The sequence below is a fragment of the Vulpes lagopus genome, chromosome 7 (assembly GCF_018345385.1).
Source record: "Vulpes lagopus strain Blue_001 chromosome 7, ASM1834538v1, whole genome shotgun sequence".
Classification (NCBI taxonomy): Eukaryota; Metazoa; Chordata; class Mammalia; order Carnivora; family Canidae; genus Vulpes; species Vulpes lagopus.
The window spans coordinates 130,404,083-130,427,367 of NC_054830.1; the positions used below are offsets into that span (position 1 = coordinate 130,404,083).

General features: G+C 40.0%; 1 pseudogene; it reads left to right on the plus strand.

The window, feature by feature from the left end:
- The first annotated feature begins 21,307 nt into the window (after window positions 1-21,307).
- LOC121496125 lies at window positions 21,308-21,674 on the plus strand (annotated as a pseudogene).
- Window positions 21,675-23,285: the final 1,611 nt, after the last annotated feature.

The following is a 23,285-nucleotide window of genomic DNA, read 5'->3' on the forward strand; positions in this document are numbered from 1 at the left end:
TGCATCTAATGAGAGGATCATATGGTTTTTGTTTTTTCTCTTGTTGATATGATGAATCACACTGATTGTTTTACGAGTGTTGAACCAGCCTTGTGTCCCGAGGATAAATCCTACTTGGTCATGGTGAATAATTTTCTGAATGTGTTGTTGGATCCTATTGGCTAGTATCTTGTTGAGAATTTTTGCATCCATGTTCATCAGGGATATTGGTCTGTAATTCTCCTTTTTGGTGGGGTCTTTGTCTGGTTTTGAAATTAAGGTGATGTTGGCCTCATAGAACGAAATTGGAAGTACTCCATCTCTTTCTATCTTTCCAAACAGCTTTAGTAGAATAGGTATGATTTCTTCTTTAAACGTTTGATAGAATTGCCCTGGGAAGCCATCTGGCCCTGGACTCTCGTGTCTTTTGGGAGTTTTTTGATGACTGCTTCAATTTCCTCCCTGGTTATTGGCCTGTTCAGGTTTTCTATTTCTTCCTGTTCCAGTTTTGGTAGTTTGTGGCTTTCCTGGAATGCTTCCATTTCTTCTACGTTGCCTAATTTATTGGCGTAGAGCTGTTCATAATATGTTTTTAAAATCGTTTGTATTTCCTTGGTGTTGGTAGTGATCTCTCCTTTCTCATTCATGATTTTATTAATTTGAGTCTTCTCTCTCTTCTTTTTAATAAAGTTGGCTAATGGTTTATCTATCTTATTAATTCTTTCAAAGAACCAACTCCTGGTTTTGTTGATCTGTTCCACAGTTTTTCTGGTCTCGATTTCATTGAGTTCTGCTTAAATCTTTATTAACTCTCTTCTTCTGCTGGGTGTACGATCTATTTGCTGTTTTTTCTCTAGCTCCTTTATGTGTAAGGTGAGCTTTTGTATTTGAGTTCTTTCCAGTTTTTGAATGGATGCTTGTATTGAGATGTATTTCCCCCTTCGGACTACTTTTGCTGCGTCCCAAAGATTTTGAACGGTTGTATCTTCATTCTCATTGGTTTCCATGAATCATTTTAATTCTTCCTTAATTTCCTAGTTTACCCTTTCATCTTTTAGCAGGATGGTCCTTAACCTCCACGTGTTTGAGGTCCTTCCATACTTCTTGTTGTGATTTAGTTCTAATTTCAAGGCATTATGGTTTGAGAATATGCAGGGGACGATCCCAAACTTTTGGTATCGGTTCAGACCCGATTTGTGACCCAGTATGTGGTCTATTCTGGAGAAAGTTCCATGTGCACTTGAGAAGAATGTGTATTCAGTTGAGCTTGGATGTAAAGTTCTGTAGATATCTGTGAAATCCATCTGGTCCAGTGTATCATTTAAAGCTCTCGTTTCGGGGGATCCCTGGGTGGCGCAGCGGTTTGGCGCCTGCCTTTGGCCCAGGGCGCGATCCTGGAGACCCGGGATCGAATCCCACGTCGGGCTCCCGGCATGGAGCCTGCTTCTCCCTCTGCCTGTGTCTCTGCCTCTCTCTATCTCTCTGTGACTATCATAAAAAAAAAAAAAAAAAAATTAAAAAAAAAAAAATTTTTATAAAGCTCTCGTTTCGGGATCCTTGGGTGGCGCAGCGGTTTGGCGCCTGCCTTTGGCCCAGGGCGCGATCCTGGAGACCCGGGATCGAATCCCACGTCGGGCTCCCGGTGCATGGAGCCTGCTTCTCCCTCTGCCTGTGTCTCTGCCTCTCTCTCTCTCTCTCTGCGTGACTATCATAAATAAATTAAAAAAAATTAAAAAAAAATAAAGCTCTCGTTTCTTTAGAGATGTTGTGCTTAGAAGACCTATTGAGTATAGAAAGAGCTAGATTGAAGTCACCAAGTATAAGTGTATTATTATCCAAGTGTTTCTTCACTAAGGTTATTAATTGATTTAAATATTTGGCAGTTCCCACATTCGGGGCATATATATTGAGGATTGTTAAGTCCTCTTGTTGGATAGATCCTTTAACTATGATATAGTGTCCCTCTTCATCTCTCACTACAGTCTTCGGGGTAAATTTTAGTTTATCTGATATGAGGATGGCTACCCCTGCTTTCTTTTGAGGACCATCTGAATGGTAAATGGTTCTCCAACCTTTTATTTCAGGCTGTAGGTGTCCTTCTGTCTAAAATGAGTCTCTTGTAGACAGAAAATAGATGGGTCCTGCTTTTTTATCCAGTCTGAAACCCTGCGCCTTTTGATGGGGTCATGAAGCCCGTTCACGTTCAGAGTTACTATTGAGAGATATGAGTTTAGTGTCATCATATCTATTCAGTCCTTGTTTTTGTGGATTGTTCCACTGAACTTCTTCTTAAAGGAGAATTTTAAGAGTCCCCCTTAAAATCTCTTGCAGAGCTGGTTTGGAGGTCACATATTCTTTCAGTTCCTGCCTGTCTTGGAAGCTCTTTATCTCTCCTTCCATTTTGAATGAGAGCCTTGCTGGATAAAGTATTCTTGGCTGCATGTTCTTCTCATTTAGGACCCTGAATATATCCTGCCAGCCCTTTCTGGCCTGCCAGGTCTCTGTGGAGAGGTCTGCTGTTACCCTAATACTCCTCCCCGTAAAAGTCAGGGTTTTCTTGTCTCTTGCTGCTTTAAGGATCTTCTCTTTATCTTTGGAATTTGCAAGCTTCACTATTAAATGTTGAGGTGTTGGACGGTTTTTATTGATTTTAGGGGGGGATCTCTCTGTTTCCTGGATCTGAATGCCTGTTTCCCTTGCCAGATTAGGAAAGTTTTCAGCTATGATTTGTTCAAATACATATTCTGGCCCTCTGTCCCTTTCGGCGCTCTCGGGAACCCCAATTAAATGTAGGCTTTTCTCCCTCAGGCTGTCGTTTATTTCCCTTAATCTTTCTTCATGGTCTTTTCTTTGTCTCTTTTTTCCTCAGTTTCCCTTTTTGCAATCAAGTTGTTTTCTATGTCACTCACTCCTTCTTCCACCTCGTTAACTGTCGTCGTTAGGACTTCTAGTTTGGATTGCATCTCATTCAATTGATTTTTAATTTCTGCCTGATTGGATCTAAATTCTGCAGTCATGAAGTCTCTTGAGTCCTTTATGCTTTTTTCCAGTAGCTGTATAATAGTGCTTCTGAATTGGCTGACATTGAATTGTAATCCAGATTTTGTAACTCTGTGGGAGAGAGGACTGTTTCTGATTCTTTATTTTGAGGTGAGGTTTTCCTTCTAGTCATTTTGCTCAGTGCAGAGTGGCCAAAAACAAGTTGTATCGGGAAAAGGAGATAAAGAGAGGAGAGGAAAGAAGGAAAGAAAAAAGAAAAAGAAAAAAGGAAGAGAAAGAAAGAAAAAAAGAGAAGAAAAAGAGAAAGAAAAAGAGGAAAGAAAAAAAAAGGTTGGGGGAAGCAAACAGAAATCAGAAAGAAAAAAAAAAAAAGAAAGAAAAGAAAAAGCCACGGGGGAGTATCTTCTGATTCTGTCTACTTTAAGTCCCTTGACTTCCCCTGACTTGTCCGTCCAGCTGGTCTTCTGGGGGAGGGGCCTGCTGTGCTGATTTTCAGGTGTTAGCACTTGGGGGAGCTGCTCTGCCCCTGCCTGGTGCAGGGCTCAGTGGGGGTTGTTCACCCCGTGAGGACCTGGAAGAACAGCCACAGTGGCGGGGCCAGCTCTGCAGCCCTGGAGTCAGCTCCCGCAGTAGCTCCGGGGCTCTCCGTCTGCAGGGCCTGGAGGCTCCGGGGCGGGGCTGCTGCTCTGCTCAGCTCGGGGCAGGAGCGTCCTTGCTGTCCTGGGCCCTCCCGGCCTCTGCCTGTCCCGGGGGGGAGGCCGGATCCTGGGCTGTGTCCCGGCGCCCTGTGCTCTGGGGCCTGCGCTGTTGGATTCGTGCTCCCGCCCCGCAGCCCCCTCCGCGGAGCCGCACCCGAGCCCCTCGGAGCTGCTCCGGGTCCTGCCGTGCGCGCTGCAGCCCTTAGGGAGCTCGGCGCACTCTCCCAGGGCGCAGGTGCCTGTTAGTGTCCCCGGGAGCCCGAGGGCATCCCCGCCCTCCTGGGTCCTGCTCTAACTCCCTGCGGGCCCCTTTCCGCCCGGGAAGGTTGGTGCAGCTCCTGCTCCTCCGGGACGGGGCTCTCCTGTCCTGGGGACACTCGCCCCGGCCTCAGCCCGGCTCCTCGCGGGGCCCCTCCCCCTTGGGGGCCTTTTGTTTCTCTATTTCTTTTTCCCCGTCTTCCTACCTTGATAGAAGCGCGAACTCTTCTCACTGTAGCGTTCCAGCTGGTCTCTCTTTAAATCTCAGGCTGAATTTGTAGATTCTCAGGATGATTTGAAGGTTATCTAGGTAATTTGGTGGGGACAGGTGACTCGGGGACCCTACTCTTCCGCTGTCTTGTGCCTCCTCAAGAACCAACTTTCAGTTCTGTTGAGTTTCTCTATTGGTTTCCATTCTCTCTCTTTTTATGTCTTGCTCTGATCCTTCTTGTTTTCTCCCTTCTGTTAGCTTTGGATTTAATTTGATTTTCTTTTTCTTGTTTCTTAAGGTGCTAAGTTAGGTAATTGATTTGGGATTTTTCTTTTTATTAATGTAGGTGTTTATAGCTATACATTTCTCTCTGAACACTGCTCCCAATGCACCAATGCATTCCATATGTTTTGGTATGTTGTATTATTTTCATTTGTTCAATTTCCACATATTTGTGAATTTTCTAGTTTTCCTTTTGTTATTGATTTCTAAATTCATGCCATTGTGGTTGGAAAGTTATTTTGTATGATTTCAGTCTTCTTAAATATTTGAGATTTATTTTATGGCTACATATGCTGTAGTCTGGAGGATGTTTTATGTGCACTTGAGAAGAATGTGTATTCTGCTGTTTTGGTTGAAGTGTCTGGTGTTTGCTGGGTTTCATTGGTCAAGCCCTGTATTTCTTTATTGATCTTCTGTCTGAATTTTCCATCCATTCTTGATGTTGGGGTAGTGAAATCTCTAACTATTTTTGTAGAATTACCTATTTCTCCCTTCAATTTCATCAATTTTGGTCTCATATATTTTGGGGCTCTTTTAGGTACATATATTTGTAATTGTTATAGTCTTGGCAAATTTTCCTTTTCATCAATATTTAATGTCCTTTTTGATCTCACAACAATTTTGACAAAAGATTTTTGTTTTGCTTATGGAATGCAGATAATACAGTGTTTAGAGAGAAAATTATAGCTTGAAACACTTATTAGGAAGAGATCTCAATTCAATAATCTAAACTTCCAACTTGGGAAACTAGAAAAAGATGAGGGAACTAAACTCATAGTAAGCAGAAATAATGAGAGAAAAGATTATAGTGGGAATAAGTTGGATAGGATACAGAAAAAAGTAGAGAAAATTAATGAAACCAAAAGTCATTTCTTGAAAGCATAAAAATTTAAGTTCTCAGAAAAATGAAAGAAGACCCAAATTTCTAAAATCAGGAATGACAGAGACATATCACTACCAACCTTACAGGAATCAAAAGAATTTTATGGGAATATTATAGACTTTATGCTAACAAGTTAGATTCATAAGATGAAATTGAAAATTCCTAGAAAGGCACAAATTACCAAAACTGAATTCAGCAACAACATGGAGGGATGCAGAGGGTATTATACTGAGTGAAATAAGCCAAAGAAAGACAAATGCCATATGACTTCACATATATGTGGAATCTAAAAAAAAAAGAAAGAACAATCAAACAAAAATACTCTTAACTACAGAAGACAAATGGATTGTTGCCAGAAAAGAGGTGGGGGCGGGGCGGGGAATAGGTGAACTAAATAAGGGGAATTAAGAGTACACTTATATAATGAGCACTGAGTAACGTATAGAAATGTTGGGTCATTATATTATATACCTGAAGCTATATAACACAGTATGTTAATTATACTTCAATAAAAGAAATTGGTAAGGAAAAACAAAGTGCAAAACCAAAAAAATCAAAGCTTAATCCAGAAGAAATAGAAAATCTAAATCTACCTATAAGAAGTAAAGGTTTATAGTAATTAAAAATCTTCCCAAAGTAATGAATATGGTTACTAAAGAATAGAAATCAGAGGGCCTTGTGATGATTGTAGAATACTGAATCTTGATTGTATTGACAGTTATGTGACTCTACACATGTGATGAAATTGCATAGTGGTACGCATACATGTGCAAGTGCACACGCACATAAATAAGTGCATGTAAAATGGTGAAATCTGAATAGGTTCTGTGCATTGTACCAATGTCAATCTCTTGTCTTTAATATTATACTATACTTATTCAAGTATTACCATTTGGGGAAACTGGTACACAGGATCCCTCTGTACACTTTTTTTGCAACTTCCTTTGAATGTATAATTATTTGAAAACAAAGAGTTTTTAAAAAGTTCCCATAATAAAAAGTCCCAGGCCAGATGAATATACTTGTGAATTATTTCAATAATTTAAATAAGAAATAATACCAATCTTTCACAAATGTGCCCAGAAAATAGGGAAGGGGACACTTCCCAAATAGTTCTATGAAGCCATGATTATTTTTATTCCAAATTTACATAGACATCACAAGAAAAGATAACTATAGACCAATATCCTTCATGAATGTAGATACAAGAAAACTTCAACAAAATATAAGCAAACCAAGTCTGACTAAATAAAGTTGATAATATGCTATGACTACCTAGGATTTATCACAGAAAGGCAAGATTGACTTAATATCTGAAACTCAGTGAATATAATCCATAATATTAATATAGGACAAATTTCATAAGTTCATCTCAATAGATGCATAAAAATGTTTCACAAAATCTACCATCCACTCATAATAAAACTCCTTATTAACTAGAAATAGAGGGAGATTTCCTCAATGATAAAGAGTATTTGCAAAATCCCTACAGCTGACATCATACTTAGTGGTCTTAGTGGTGGAAGGCTAAATACTTCCCCCTAAAGTCACAAACAAAAGAAGAAAGTTTACCCTCACCACTTCTATTCAGCGGCACACGGGACATTCTATCCAGTGCAACTAGGGAGGGAAAAAGAGTATTCATATTGGAAAATAAGGAAAACTGTCTTTATTCAGAACAAGTTCTTATATATAGAAAATCCTAGAGGACACACACACATACTTTTCTACCCAAAAGTAGGTGTTAAAGAAGACTGCAGGATAGATGAATATAGAGTAGTTACATTTCTGAAAACCAGCGATGAATAGTCTGCAAATGAAATTAAGAAAAACAATTCTGTTCACATTAGCAGCAGAAATAATAAATGACTTAGGAATAAATTTAACAAAAGACATGTAAGATTTTTACACTGAAGACTACAAAACTTTTGTGCCAAAAGCTAAAGACCCAAGTAAGTAGAAAGATATCCCATGGTCATGGTTTGGAGACGTAATAGTTTTAAGATGGCAATATTCCTAGGTTGATTACTGATTCATTCAATGTCTTACAAATCTCAGCTGGCCTTTTTTTTCCCCCCAGAAATTGGCAAGATCATCCTTAAATCCTTATGGTCGTACAAAGGACCAAGAATAGCCAAAATAATCTTAAAAAAACAAAGTTGGAGGACATATAATTTCCTATTTTATATTTTATTTATTTTATTTCATCATGATAAATGTACTCTTTATTCCCCATCCCTTATTTCCCCCATCCCCTCACCCACCTCCACTCTGGTAACCATCAGTTTGTTCTCTTTAGTTAAGACTGTTTCTTGGTTTGTCTTTCTCTTGTATTTCCTTTGCCCATTTATTTTGTTTCTTAAATTTCACATATGGGTGAGATCATATGGTATTTGTCTTTTTCTGATTGACTCCTTTGTTTTCCTAGCTCTATCTGTGCTGAATGAAAAAGAATTTCATTCCTTTATATGGCTGAATAATATTCCATTGTGTATATATACCGCACCTTTTTATCTAGTCATCTATGGACACTTGGGCTGCTTCCAAAGTTTGGCTCTTGTAAACAATGCTGCTATAACCATAGGGGTGCATGTATCCCTTTGAGTTAGTGTTTTTGTACTTTTTGAATAAATACCCAATAGATTGATTGCTGGATTATAGATTATAAATAAATAAATAAATAATTTATTTATTATTTATTTTTCTTAGGTAGCTTTATTTTTAACTTTTTAAAGAATCTCCATACTGTTTTCCACAATGGCTGTGCCAGTTCATATTCCCACTAACAGTGCAAGAAGGTCCCTTTTTCTCCACATCCTTGACAACACTTGTTATTTCTTGTGTTTTTTTACTTTAGCCATTCTGACAGGTATGAGGTGATATCTCATTGTAGTTTTGATTTGTATTTCCCTGATAATGAGTGATGCTGATCTTTTCATGTATCTGTTGGCTATCTGGATGTCTTCTTTGGAGAAATGTCTGTTCGTGTCAAATGCCCATTTTATTTGGATTATTTATTTTTTGAGTGTTGAGTTATATCAATTCTTTATATGTTTTAGATACTAACCCCTTATTGCAAATATCTTCTCCTATTCAGTAGGTTGCCTTTTGGTTTTGTTGGTTGTTTACTTTGCTGTGCAAAATTTTTTATTTTGGTGTAGTCCTAATAGTTTATTTTGCTTTTATTTCCCTTGCCTTAGTAGACATATCTAGAAAAATGTCACTATGGCTGATGTCAGAAAGATTACTGCCTATGCTCTCTTCAAGGATTTTTATGGTTTCAGGTTTAACATTTAGGCCTTTAATCCACTTTGAGTTTATTTTTGTGTATGGTATAAGAAAGTGGTCCAGTTTCATTCAGTTGCATGTTGGTGTTCAGTTTTCCCAAAAGCATTTGTTGAAGAGGCTTTTTCCCATTGGATATTCTTTCCTTCTTTGTCAAAGATTAATTGACCATATAATTGTGGGTTTATTTCTGGGTTTTCTGTTCTATTCCATTGATCTATGTGTCTAATTTTGTGCCAGTACCATACTGTTTTAATTACTACTGCTTTGTAATATAACTTGAAATCTGAAATTGTAATACCCTAGTTTTGTTTTTCTTTTTCAAGATTGTCTGGCTATGTGGGGTCTTTTATACTTCCCAATTTTAAAATTACAAAGCTATAGTAATCAAGATAGTTTGATAGTGGTATAAGAAAAGATACACAGGCCTGTGGAACAGAATTGAGAAATAAACCATTACATTTATGATTAATTGATTTTGAACAAAGGTGCCAACACAATTCAGTGGAGTAAAGGATAATCTTTTCAATAAATGATGATAGTACACCAGGATACATGTAATATACAAAAATTAATTAAAAATGGATCATATATGTAAATGTAAGAGTTAAAACTACAAAATTCCTAGATTAAAAAACAGAAACAAAAACACAAGAGGAAAACTTTGAAACCTCACTCTCCCTCCTGTGTGTTTCTCCATTACTTTTGTGACTAATAGTCACACTTCTGACAGCTGATGTGTGTGGGTTTTCCCAACACCAAGCAATTTTGTGATCCCAACTGGGTTCCTATAATTTAATTCATTCTGACACTTCCTACCGGGAGATAGAGTCAAATCCCACAGGTTAAGTACCCCCCCCAACTTTAGATGCTAATTGCATGTAGTAGTTCCCCAGGTTACTCACAACTTCTGTCCAAGTTGGCTATAAATAAGAGGTTCTCATACCCTCCTTCCTCTTTGATTTGATTATTTGCTAGAACAACTCCAGAATTCAGTGAAACACTTATGTTTACTGGTTTATTATATAATAAAGAATATGCTAAAGGATATGGATGGACGGCCAGATAAAGTGATACACTGTCAAAGTCTGGAAAGGTCCTGAGAGCAGAGGCTTCTGTCCTCATAGAGTTGGATCACATCACCCTCCTGGTACAGGGATATGTTTACTGAATTCAAAACTCTCTAAATCCCTACTACTGGCATTTATGGAGTTTTCCTTACATATGCATGATAAATTATTAACTCCATTTCCAGCTCCTCTCTTCTCTCTGGAGAAATATGAACTTTAAAAGTTCTCCTACTAAATTTTGAGATGGGTATGAGGAACATGTTATTGGAAACTGGAAGAATGCTGATCCTTGCTATTAAGTGACCAAGAACTTGGCCAAATTGTATTCCCATGTGTTGTGAAAAGTAGAATGTGTAAGGGATGAACTTAGATATTTAGTTGAGGCTATTTCTAAGAAAAACATTGAAGGCATGACTTGCATTCTCCTGAATGCTTATAGCAAAATGTGACAGGAGAGAAACAACTGAAAATGGAATTATCAAGCAAAAAGGAACTAATGTGAAGATTTGAAAAATTATCAGTTAATTCATATTGCAAAAAATGAGGTCTGCTCAAGAGAGCACCAAAGGTGTGTGGCTGGATAAGCTCCACTAAAGAGATCATGGTATGTGATAATGTGGATCCAATCAATCATCCTAGCAGAAGCACTGTAGCTTGGACTGAGGAGAGACAGAGGTGGGATGAACTGAAGAAACCCTGTCAGACCTCTGGGATTCCATAGGCAGGACATGGGATGACATAGCTGTCCGGATGTGAACACAGGTCATCCTTTAGTAACAAGGAAAAAATGACCCCAGACACAGGTCAGAAGTCAACAGGGCTGCCACTGCCACCATGTGTTTAAAGGGCACATGTTCAGCCAGCAAGACTGTCTCCTTGTTCCAGAGGGCTTGGGGTGCAGACACCTCCTGGTTCCAGAGGGCTTGGGGTGCAGCTCAGGGCTGAGGGAGCAAGGCCAGTACCTTGGATGGTCTGGAGGACAGAACATTTGAGCCAAAGAGGATTATTCTCTAGCCTTAAAATCTAATGGAATTTTCCAAAAAACATCTTAATATTAGCTGCATATATTAATGCTTATAAATGTGTTCTGTAGAAATATTGCAGGCTGAAGAATCAAAGATGCTAATGCTGATGTTGATACAATAAACTAAATGTCTGAATAACATACAAATCTAATAACATTTGCTGTTAGGTTTTGGGCTTGCTCTCTTCTTTACAATTTCTTCTTTTTGGAATGAAAATATCTATCCTATGTCTGTCTCACCATTGTATTTTGTAAGCAGATAACTTGTTTGGTTTCACGGTTTTATCACTGTAGTGGAATTTGCCTCAGGAGGAACCATCCTTCTAATCTCACCCATACCTGATTTAGATGTTATTTAGATGGTACTTTGGACTTAAAGTTCATAGGTTAAGTCTTGTGACTGTTGAGATAAGGCAAATGTATTTTGCACGTGTGGATGTGAATTCTGAAAATTCTGGAAAAACAAGGGAATGGAGTGCTATGGTTAAATTGTGTCCTTGCACAATTCACATGTTGAAATCCTAACCCTGAGAAACTCAGAATATGGTATTTGGAGTTAAAAGAGGTCATTGGGGTGAGTTCTAATCCAGGATGACTTGTTCTTTTTTTTTTTTTTGAAGATTTTATTGACTTATTTTATCTTAGAGAGACCATCAGTCAGGGGACGAAAGGGGTGGAAAAGAAGGAGAAAGAATCTCAGGCATGAAGCCGGATGTGGGCCTCCACCTCACTACCCTGAGACCACCACCTGAGCCCAAACCAAGAGTCAATGACTGAGGTGCACCCAATATGACACATTCTTATAATAAGGGGAGGCTAGGATACACACATGCAAAAGAAAGACTATGTGAGGACGCAGTGGGGAGAGAGCCATCTACAAACCAAGGAGAGTGGGCTCAAAAGAAATCCACTCTGCTGACACTTGGATCTCAGAGTTGTGAACAAATGTTTCCGTTTAAACCAAAAAACAGTAATGAAGTATTAATGCATGCTACTACTTAGATGAACCTCAAAACCAATATGCTAAGTGAAAGAAACTAGACACAAAAGAGTACATATTATAAGAGTTCATTTATATGAAATGTTCAGAAAAAGTAAATTTATAGAGACAAAAAGAATAGTAGTGGTTGCCTGTGGGTAAGCATGGGGAGTGACTGCAAACAGGCACACATTTTCTTTTTGGGTTAATGGAAATGTTATAAAATTAGATTTTGGTGAAAGTTACATACTTTGTAAAGTTACTAAAAATTCTTGAAGTGTAATCTTAATATAGGTGAACTTTATGGTGAATAAATGTCTCAATAAAGCTGTCTAAAAATTAGTAGTTGAAAAGAATTATTCAACATATTTGTTGGATCACAGAAATACGATTATGTTTTACTTTAATGTGTCTATAATTGAGACTTATTTCTTCAGTAGAGTAGTGGGTTACCTTTAAATGCCTAGGATAATATTATCCATGTTGTTGTAGTATAATGAATTTTTCTCTTATTTCATTTTAAAAAGGGGTTTGAAGCACAATAGGCTGATTAAACATTGGGAGGATGAGAAGTCAGTATTGTCAAAATTTTTTGCTTAAAAATGATAGTCCAGGATGCCTGGGTGGCTCAGCAGAGTGTCTGCCTTCGGCTCAGGGCCTGATCCCAGGATCCAGGATCAGGTCCCACTTCAGGCTCCCTGCATGGAGCCTGCCTGCTTCTCCCTCTGCCTATGTCTCTGCCTCTCTCTCTGTGTGTATCTCATGAATAAATAAATATTTAAAAAAATGATAGTCCAACTTCTGAATTTTAGAACCATTTGTATATCTTATTAATGTACAGCCCTTTAAAGATTTTATTTATTTTATTTCATGAGAGACACACAGAGAGAGGCAGAGACATAGACAGAGGGAGAAGCAGGCACCCTCTGAGGCTCCAGATGCCAGAGTCAATCCCAGGACCCTGGGATTAGGGCCTGAGCCGAAGGCAGACACTCAACCACTGAGCCACTTAGGCATCCCAATGTATAGCCCTCTAGGTACTGGTTCTACAAAATCGTAATTTCTACTACTTGTTGAGAGCAGTAATAATTACTTTGAAAAACAAACTACCTGGCCTAACAAAATGACTTGTGTCATTCACTAAGTGATAATATTCCAAATGAAGGCAAAAAGATTAAAAACAACAACAAGGAAGTGAGGGTAATTATGAAAACATAAAAAAGCTGTTCAGTAGCTTAAATATTCTAATGTATTCATTATTGAACTAATCCTATCAACATCAGTCAGAATGTTTGTAGGGAGCTAAATTCTGAGTTCCATCTTGAATTACCAGGTCATCTCTCTTATCCCACAGACACAGACTTATTGAAAAAGAATGACACAATGGCCCATAGGATCTGTTAAGGTGCAGAAAACAAAGATTGAAGTGATGGTAAAGCATGACCTTGAAAACAGGAATCAAATTTTAGGTGCCAGATGATACTGCTCCTGGCTGCCTCAAAAGACTTCAAGTTGTTACCTCTAATTCTGATTTTCTAAAAATCTAATGGATTATTTTTTAAATGAGATATAAATGACATACCACATTATATTAGTTTCAGATGTATGACATAATGATTTGATATTTGGACATACTGAAAAATGATCACCACAGAAAGTTTAATTAATATCTAGTTCCATACATAGTAACAGAATTTCTTCTTGTGAAAAGAACTTTTAAGACTTAGTTGCTTAGCAACATTTTTTTTTTTTAGACTTTTATTTATTTATGAGAGAGAGGGAGAGAGAGAGAGAGAGAGAGAGGCAGAGACACAGGCAGAGAGAGAAGCAGACTCCATGCAGGGAGCCCGATGTGGGACTCAAACCCAGGTCTCCAGGATCAGGCCCTGGGCTGAAGGGCACCTGAGCCACCCGAGCTGCCCAGCAACTTTCACAGATGCAGTGCAGCATTATTAACTACAGTCACTATGCTGTACATCACATCTCCATGACTTATTTATTTTATAACTGGAAGTTTGTACCTTTTGACTCCCCTCGACCATTTTGCCCACCTCACACCTTCCACCTCTGGGAACCACCAATCTGTTCTCTGTATTTATGAGCTAAGTGTTTGAAATTTTATTTTTTTAATTTTATTTTTTGTATCTTTAAATTTTACATTCTGCATGTAAGAATGAGATATAGAGTACCTGTCTTCTCTCACTGACTTATTTCACTTAGCATGATGCTCTCATGGTCCATCCATATTGTCACAAATGACAGGATTTTATTCTTTTTTTTTATGGCTGAAAAATATTCCATTGGGTGTAGATACCGATTTTCCTTATTCAGTCATCCATTGATGAAAATTTAGGTTGTTTCCACATCTTGGCTCTTGTAAATAATGCTGTAGAGAACGTAAGGATGTATATACCTTTTCATATTAGTGTTCTTGTTTTTTCAGATAAATACCCAGAATGAATTGCTGGGTCATATGGCAATTCTGTTTTTAATTTTTTTAAGGTAAATTTTAAAATTTAATTTTCCATAGTGAATGCAGCAATTTACATTCCTAGGAACAGTGCACAAGGTTCCCTTTTCTCCACATTCTTGCCAACACTTCTTGTCTTTTTGATTCCAGCCATTCTAACAGGTGTGAGGTGATATCTCATTGTAGATTTGATTTGGATTTCTCTGATGATTAGTGACTTTAACATGTTTTTATATACCTGCTGGCCATCTGTAGATGATTTTTTTTTGGAAAAATGTCTATTCAGTTCTCTGCCTATTTTTTACTTGGAGGTTGTCTTTTTTGTTTGTTTGTGTTTGCTATTGAGTTGTATGAGTTCTTTATATATTTTGGATATTGACCTCTTATCAGATATATAATTTGCAAATATTTTCTCCCATTCAGTTTGTTGCCTTTTCATTTTGTTGATATTTCTTTTGCTGTGCAAGAGCTATTTTTTTATATAGTCCCACTTGTTTACCTTTGCTGTCAAATCCAAAAAAATCATTGCTAAGACTGATGTCTTGGAGGAGCTTACCACCTATGCTTACTTCCAGGAGTTTTGGTTTAAGGTTTTAATCCATTTTGAGATAATTTTTGTGTTTGATATAGAAAAGTGTCTAGCTTCCTTCTTTTGCATCTGGCTACCCAGTTTTCCCAACACCATTTATTGAAGAGTCTGTCCTTTCCTCATTGTATATTCTTGAGTCCTTTGTCATAAATTAATTGACCATATATATATGGGTTTATTACTGAGCTCTCTCTTCTGCTTTTTGATTTGAATGTTTTTATGCCAATTCCAAACCATTTTGATTACTACAGCTTTGTAATAATATAACTTGAAATCAAGAAGCATGATGCCTTCTGCTTTGTCCTTTCTCAGGATTGCTTTGGCTCTTTGGGGTCTGTAAGTTCTGATTTTATAAAATGTTTCTAGAATCCTTACTTCCTAGGAAAGGGGAGGGAGAGACAAGAAGGAATACCTGGAAAATAAGATTCTAGGGAAAGGAAAGAGGGTAGGTTAGCGACACTGCTTTGATATCTCCTGTCTAGCCAGTTCCCTCCTACTGTCCTCCCACCTCCCGAACATTTCAGGTGGTTGTACCACCCCTCAGGAACTGGGCAGCACGGGCTCTGAGAGGTTTGACCCCTGAGTATGGGGGTGGCAGGAAGCACAGGTGGGCCGGGGCTGACTCTGAGTCTTTTGCTTGCAGTGGGCACTCCTGGGTGGGCTCTGGGAACCACGGTCTGCGTGGTCCCGCTAACCAAGTTGGGGCTGGCTGCGTGAAGGCGGCTGCGCCCGCAATGAGCTTGTCTACCTCGTGCCAACACCTTCGACGCGAAGCAAGGGTTGGGAAGACCTCTGGTGCGCTGCCCCTCCCTTGTGCAGTGCTCACGCGCCCGTTTCTTTGCTCTTGGTTCCAAGGACGCGTCACAGGCGGCGCACCCAACAGTCGGCGCTTTGCCTGGGGCCCCTTTGGCAGCTAACGGAAACCTCTCTGAGCCGCTGACTCCATTTGAAGGACCCGACCTTGCAGAACTGCTCCCCATGGGCAGTTACCTGAGCCGGCCTCGCCCTCGGCCACTGTCCTCTGCTCTGCTGGGTGGGGACCGGCCCGAGACAACCGAGAGCCTCGGGCCTGGGCCCGCGCACGCCGCCTGCCGTGTTCGCCCAGCTGGCCGGAGCCACCCAGCAGCGCCCACCCTCGAAGTGGCCCGCAGGCTGTCCCATGAGGATCTTGTGGCCTCACCGCGTCGCCGTCGGCCTCGTAGGCGGCTCGCCGTGATCCGCCCGCCGCAGTATCCACTCCAGCAGGCCCGGTGTTTATTTCTGGGGGTCTTTCCCCCTCTGCCCCAGACCGACCATCCGAAGCCGGTGCTGTCTGCTTGCACCTCTAAGATGTTCTGCACCTCAGTGATCCTGAAGATGGCATCGGCTAAGGGCAAACCGACGCTCCGTTTGGCTCTGAAGCACACAGTCATCTGTATGTGGTCTTCACTGTCTGGTCACCTCCCAAATCCGTGTGTAAGGGAGACCTTGGTGAGGGCCCTCGAAGAGAATGGTCAAGTGAGAGCCAAGGCGGAGGAGGACCTGACCTCCCTGGTAGAGGGCAGGGCAGGGCTGGCAAGGCCAGAGGAAGGGTACCCAGTCCCCGAGAGGCAGGATGATCTGAGAAGGAGGCCCGAGGGCAGCCGGAGTGTGCAGTCAGCATTTAGGCGTCTGACGGTCAATGGAGTCCTCTCTTCCTTCGTGCCCACACCTGGGCCTCTGAAGAGAGACTTTTGTTCCACCAGCTTAGAAGACAGCCTGATGAAGAAATCCCACATCTGCTTCTTGAGCTCATGCAGCAAACGCAATGCCATCACCAGTTCCTACAGCTCCACTCGAGGTTTCCTACCCTTACAGAGGAGCTGTCGAGGTGCATCTGGGATGCCGGGGCCAGCCCCATCCTCAGTCCAGCCCCAGCTGCCGACAAAGAAAGCCAGTGAGGAAAGCTGTCATTCTAGCTCGTCGGCCTCAGTGGAACCACAAAGGAAGATCAGGAATGAAAAGGTTGCAGATGCACCTTCTGGGAGGAAGCACACTCTGAAGAATCGCTCACTGGCATCTGCCCACTCCAGGCCGCGGAAGCGCAAGATTCCACTACTGCTGTCATCGAGGGGAAATGACCCAATGATCCTGCCCCCACCGCCCCAGCTAGGTTATCGAGTCACTGCTGAAGACCTTGACCTAGAGAAGAAAGCTGTGATCCAGTGGATCAACAAGGTCTTGGAAGGGTAAGCTTGAGGCCATCTCCAACTGCAGCAGGCTCAGCCTGCGGGTTTGTCCTCACTTCTCCCTCCCGCCCCCAGCACTGATGCACCGCGGAAGAGCTTCTGGCCGATGCAGAACCCCCAGGCCCGCGGATGGAGGAGCACCTCCACCCGCTGTGTTTTTTGGTGTTCCCTAAACTTCTGCCTTGCTTGGCTTGGCTCTAAAAAATTGGTCCTCCTTCCCTGGCTCACACAGGCATTTTGTACGGGCCTCGCTGGTTCCTTGGAGAAGCATTGTAGGAAACCATCAAAGTCCAGCTATGGCCACGGCACTGTGCCTTGTGAGACCAATACCCCCATCAAGTAGGTTAGCTCTCTCCACAGAGACAACGTTCCGTTCCCATTGTCTTTCTGCCAGATGTGTCCTTAGAAACTGGGTGGCTGGGATCCCTGAGTGGCTCAACGGTTTAGGGCCTGCCTTCAGCCTGGGGCTTGATCCTGGAGTCCCAGGATCAAATCCCGCGACAGGCTCCCTGCATGGAGCCTGCTTCTCCCTCTGCCTGTGTCTCTGCCTCTCTTGCTCTCTCTCTGTGTCTCATGAATAAATAAATCTTTAAAAAAAGAAAGAAAGAAACTGGGTGGCTGGAGCTTGTTAGGCTGGGCCACCCAGTGGGCAGGGTCCCTGCAAAAGAGGAGGAGCAGAGAAGACATCCAGGGCTGCCATAATTGCCCCTGCCCACCTTCCTCATTTGCTTAATTGAACCTTTGTCAATCTTTCTCCTTTCTACATATGAACACTTGGTACCACATGAACATTCAGTAAAGGAACAAAGTTATATGTGCCACACACATATATAGTCATATACATTTATGTTATATATAGTCATATATATGCATGTGTATATTGTATATTACATAATCTATATGTATATGTAATATACATGATATATACTACATATATATAATGGATATGTATAATACAGATGTATATATAACACAATACATATGTATAATATATGTATATAATACATAATTAGAATGCATAATAATAGAATATATAATTGATATAAAATATATGTATATATTATTTATGTGTGTGATACATAGGTGATATGTATATAATACATATACATATATGACATATATGATATAACATACATATATAACATCAAATATATAACATGTATTATATTACATATAACAATATATACTGAATATATATGTGACTTTTTGTTAATTTTCCAAATATTCCATGTCTTTGTTCTTTGAACATAGTGGAGGAAAAATGGACTTGTATAAAGAGCTAGCCTTAACTGCGTCAGGTTATCTATGGCTCAGCTGATAGGAAAGGAGTACCACTTCATGCCCCTAAGATGCTGACTCCTGATTTTTGTATTTGAGTGCATGGGAAAGCAACCCACACACTAGCCTTTTTCCACTTCTACTTCTCACCTACTCTCTGACATCGCTATGGGCTTGAACATGTCTAGTGTATGTTAGGAAATGACCTGTGACAATTTAGTCTTTATTTAATTCTTAAATTTGCTGCAATTTTAGACTTACAGAACAGTTTACAAAGAGTACAGAGAATCCCATCTAGCCTTCACTAAGCTTCTCCTAATGTTATCATCTTACCGAACCATTATCGAAACCAGGAACCTTGGGATGCCTGGGTGGCTCAGCAGCTGAGCGTCTGCCTTTGGCTCAAGGTGTGATCCAAGGTCTGGAGATCTAGTCCTGTATTGGGCTCCCTATGGGGTGCCTGCTTCTCCCTCTGCCTATGTCTCTGCCTTTCTGTGTCTCTCATGAGTAAATGGATAAAATCTAAAAAACAAAACAAAACAAACAAAGCAAAAACAAAAACGAAAACAAAAAAACGAAACCAGGAAACTAACATTGATATGATGCCATTAGCTAAACTTCAGACTTTAATTGGATTTTCCCAGTTTTTCTAGTAAAGGTTGCTTTCTGTCTTGGTATCAATCCAGAATTCCAAATTGCATTTAGTTGTCATGTTTCCTCTGACTCTTCCAAACTGACCGTTTCTCGGTCTTAATGCTTTGTGTAACCTTGATATGTCTGAAGAGTACTGGTTAGATATTTTGTAGAATTTCCCTGGATTTGTATCTCTCTGTTTTCATAGAAGAACATAGAGGTTATGGACTTTTAAGAAAAATCTCACAGAGGTGATGTACCCTTCTCATCTCAGAGGTATATAATATCTGTATGTCTTATTATGGGAAATGTTAACCTTGATCACCTGATTAAGGTGGTGTCTGCCAGGGTTCTCCACTTTGTATAGTTATTTTCCCCTGTGTAATAAATATGGGGGGGGGAGAGGGAGTCATACTTTGATGCTACAAAAGAACCCTGTTTATCCTTGAACTTTGCATTATCTGTGAATCTTGCCCACAGCAATTATTATTGTGCTGTTGTAATGGTGATTTTCTTTCTATTTCCTTTGTTTCTTCTACATTTAATTAAAATGTTTCTCTAAGGGGGCACCTGGGTGGCTCAGTCAGTTAAGCGGCTGCCTTCAGCTCAGGTCATGATCTTGGGGTCTTGGGATCAAGCCTTGCTTTGGGCTCTCTGCTCAGCAGGGAGTCTGCTTTTCCCTCTGTCTCTGTGCTTGTGCTCTCTCTCTGCTCTCTCTCAAAAAAATAAAATCTTAAAAAAAAAAAATCTTCCCTAGGGAAGGGTCCTCTTGATTTGTTTGTTTATTCAATCATGTAAATTTGTAGGGGCTCATCAGGATTTATTTTATTCTTTGTCCTATTATCTAATCACTATTAATTTTGTTGCTCAAATTGTTCCAAATGTCACCATTGTGAAATTATTTCAGGTAGTTTTTGAGTCCTTTTAACAAGGCTGCACATGCCTGCATTCCCTTCTTCCCCCTTTCTGCAGGATTTCTTTACCTTCTAGCACCACAAGATGCTTCAGGATCATCTTGTATTTTATCTGTCTCAGTTCTGGAGTCAATTACTGCTCCAAGGAGCTTTGCTTCCTTTAATTGGAGAATAAAATTAAAAAAACCAGGTATGGGCACTCAGTTGTATTCAGGAAGTCTCGGCTTCTAAGTCCTCTCAGGAGACAGAATTAGGAAATACATGTTTCTGACTATGCATACTTACCTATGTTTCTGTATTTCTGTGTGTGTGTGTGTGTATATGTGTGTGCATAAATGAATCCATACTGGCATTTCAGACTGTAATTCAGAACCACAGGGTTCCTTCCAGAACTGTTCCCCTTTGCTTATGTGTAACTTCTTTCTCCAACTGTTTCTCCAGAGAAACCTGGTCTAATCTACCTATATTATATTTACTTATTTTTCCAATTTAATATTTTTCCAAATCCAAAATTTTTCCAATATATTTACATTTATTTATAATGTATTTACTTACTTGTCCAGTCCTAGAATACATGTACTGTAGTTTCAGAATTGCTAACCCTGTGAAGAACTTATCAAAGTGTTTGTGTACAATTATTTCTGTGTAGTCTTATAGTATCCACTGCTTTTAAGTAAAACACTGCTTTTATTTATTTATTTAAGGATTTTATTTATTTATTTATTCATGAGAGATGCAGAGAGAGAGGCAGAGACATAAACAGAGGGAGAAGCAGGCTCTCTGTAGTAAGCCCAATGTGGGACTGGATCCCAGACTGCAGGGATCACAACCAGAGCCAAAAGCAGACACTCAATTACTGAGCCCTCTAGGCATCCCTAAAACACGAGTTTTAAAATCAGCTTCTTTCAGCTTTCTTTCAAGGAGTTTATATGCTCCCATTTGTACCACACCTAGATTCATTTCTCACAATCTACATTCCATTCTGGGCTCCTCCCATAATTGAGTTGATTTTAATTTGCAAACTGTAAAACTCACTCTTTCTGGTGTACAGTTTGCTTATATTTGGTATTTTTTAATAGATTTTTTATTTGTTTTTTTAGAGAGAGAAGAGAGCATAAGTGAGAGGAAGATTGGAGGGGGAAGGAGAGGAAGAGGGAGAAAATCTCCAGCAGACTCCATACTAAGCACCAAGCCCAAACGACTCGGGGCTCAGTCTCTTAAGCCTAAGATCATGATCTTAGCTGAAACCAAGAGTCAGAGGCTCAACAGACTGAGCCACCCAGGGGCTGGCTTCTTATTGAGTATTTCTGTGTCTGTATTCATGAGAGATATTGGCCTGAAATTTTATTTTCTTGTGCTGTTTTTGTCAGAGTTAATACTGCCCACATAGAATGAGCTGGGAAGGGGTTCCCTCCTGTATACCTGGAGGAATTTGTAGGATTGGTATAATTTCTTTTTGAAATGCTTTGGAGGGTTTACCAATGAAGCCATATGGGCCTGGCCTTCTTTTTATGAGAAGATTTAAAATGACTAATTCAGGAACCAAGATGGTGGCTTCCATGGATCTGGAGTTGAAGAAGGCCTTCACAGAACTTCAAGCCAAAGTTATTGACACTCAACAGAAGGTGAAGCTTGCAGACATACAGATTGAACAGCTAAACAGAATGAAAAAGCACGCACATCTTACAGATACAGAGATTATGACTTTGGTAGATGAGACTAACATGTATGAAGGTGTATGAAGAATGTTTATTCTTCAGTCCAAGGAGGTAATTCAGTCAGCTGTTAGAGAAACAGAAAATAGCAGAAGAAAAAATTAAAGAACTAGAACAGAAAAAATCCTACCTGGAGCGGAGTGTGAAGGAAGCTGAGGACAACATCCGGGAGATGCTGATGGCATGAAGGGCACAGTAGGAAATCTCCAGCCAAAGCTTCCTGCCCCCTCCCATTCCTGGCAAGGGCAGGTGGGGGGCCCATGTGGAGAAACTTCTCTTCTGCCCTGGTGGACTTTTTATTTGGATGATCTCATAACCCTGTGTTTTCTACTTCACCATGATACCCTTTCAGACCCCAATTCTGTATTTTTTATCCTGGCTCTGTCTGCCACCCCTGTCCAGAACACTCTTCTCCCTGGGGGTGAGTCACAAACCCCCAGGAGAGGGAGATGGGAGCCATACAGATAGGGGAGCTCTGCCCAAGCCTATGAACTAGTTATGCTCCTTAGACCAATAAAAGGCATGTGTTCTTCCCCGCCAAAAAAATAAAATAAAAATAAAATGACTAATTCAATATCTTGTAGGTCTACTAAGGTTTTCTTTTTTCTTTTTTTTAAATTTTTATTTATTTATGATAGTCACACACACACAGAGAGAGAGAGAGAGAGAGAGAGAGAGAGAGAGGCAGAGACACAGGCAGAGGGAGAAGCAGGCTCCATGCACCGGGAACCCGACGTGGGATCCGATCCCGGGTCTCAAAGGATCATGCCCTAGGCCAAAGGCAGGCACTAAACCGCTGCACCACCCAGGGATTCCCTCTACTAAGGTTTTCTAATTCTTCTTGAATTAGTTTCAGAAACTGGTATCTTTCTGGGAATGTGCCCATTTCATCAGTTTTCTAATGTGCTGGAATAAAATTTGTTTGTATTTCCTTATCATCTTAATATCTGTAAGGCAGAAAATGATGCCCTCTCTTCCATTTCCAACTTTGTTAGTGCCTTTTCTACATTATATCCATCTGAACATCTCCCATTCTCATTCTTGCTTTCCTTTGTTCAATGTGGCTGAATGCTGGTCAATTGTGTTGATTTTTTAAGGAAATCAAATTTTGTGGTGTTTACTTCCTCTGTCACTTTTCCATTTTCTATATTTGTTAATTTAGGTTCTAATATTTATTATTTAATTCTTTCTGCTTCCTTTGGGTTTAGTTTGCTCTTCTTTACAAATTTCTCAAGATGGAAGATCGGGGGTTTGAAACCTTTCTCTTTTCTAATTTAGGTATTTTAAGCTACAAATTCCCCCTTTATTGGCATTAGAAAAATGTTGATGCTATGTTTGGATGGCATTCAGTTCAATATATGTTCTAACTTATGTTATAATTTTTTCTTTGACCCATAGTTTAGAAGTATGTTCTTTAATTTCCAAATATTTGGGGGGGGTTGCACATTTCTTTCTAGTTTTGATTTATAATTTTATTCCACTGTGTCCTTAAACCTACATTTAATGATTTCAATCCTTTTAAGTTTATTGGGACATTTTCATAGCTAATCATATGCTCTATTTTGGAAAATGTTCCACAGGTCCTGAAAAAAAAAGGTATATTCTGCTGTTTGGGGGCAGAGTGTTCAGTCAATGTCAAGTCAAGTTATTGAATAGTGTTGTTGAAGTCTCTTTATTCTTACTACTTTCCTGTCCAGTTTTTCCATCAGCTACTGGGAATAGAGTCTTACAATACACAGCTGTAGTTACCTTATTGTCTATTTTCATCATGAAATATCCCTCTTACTCCCTTTTAAAAAATATTTATTTT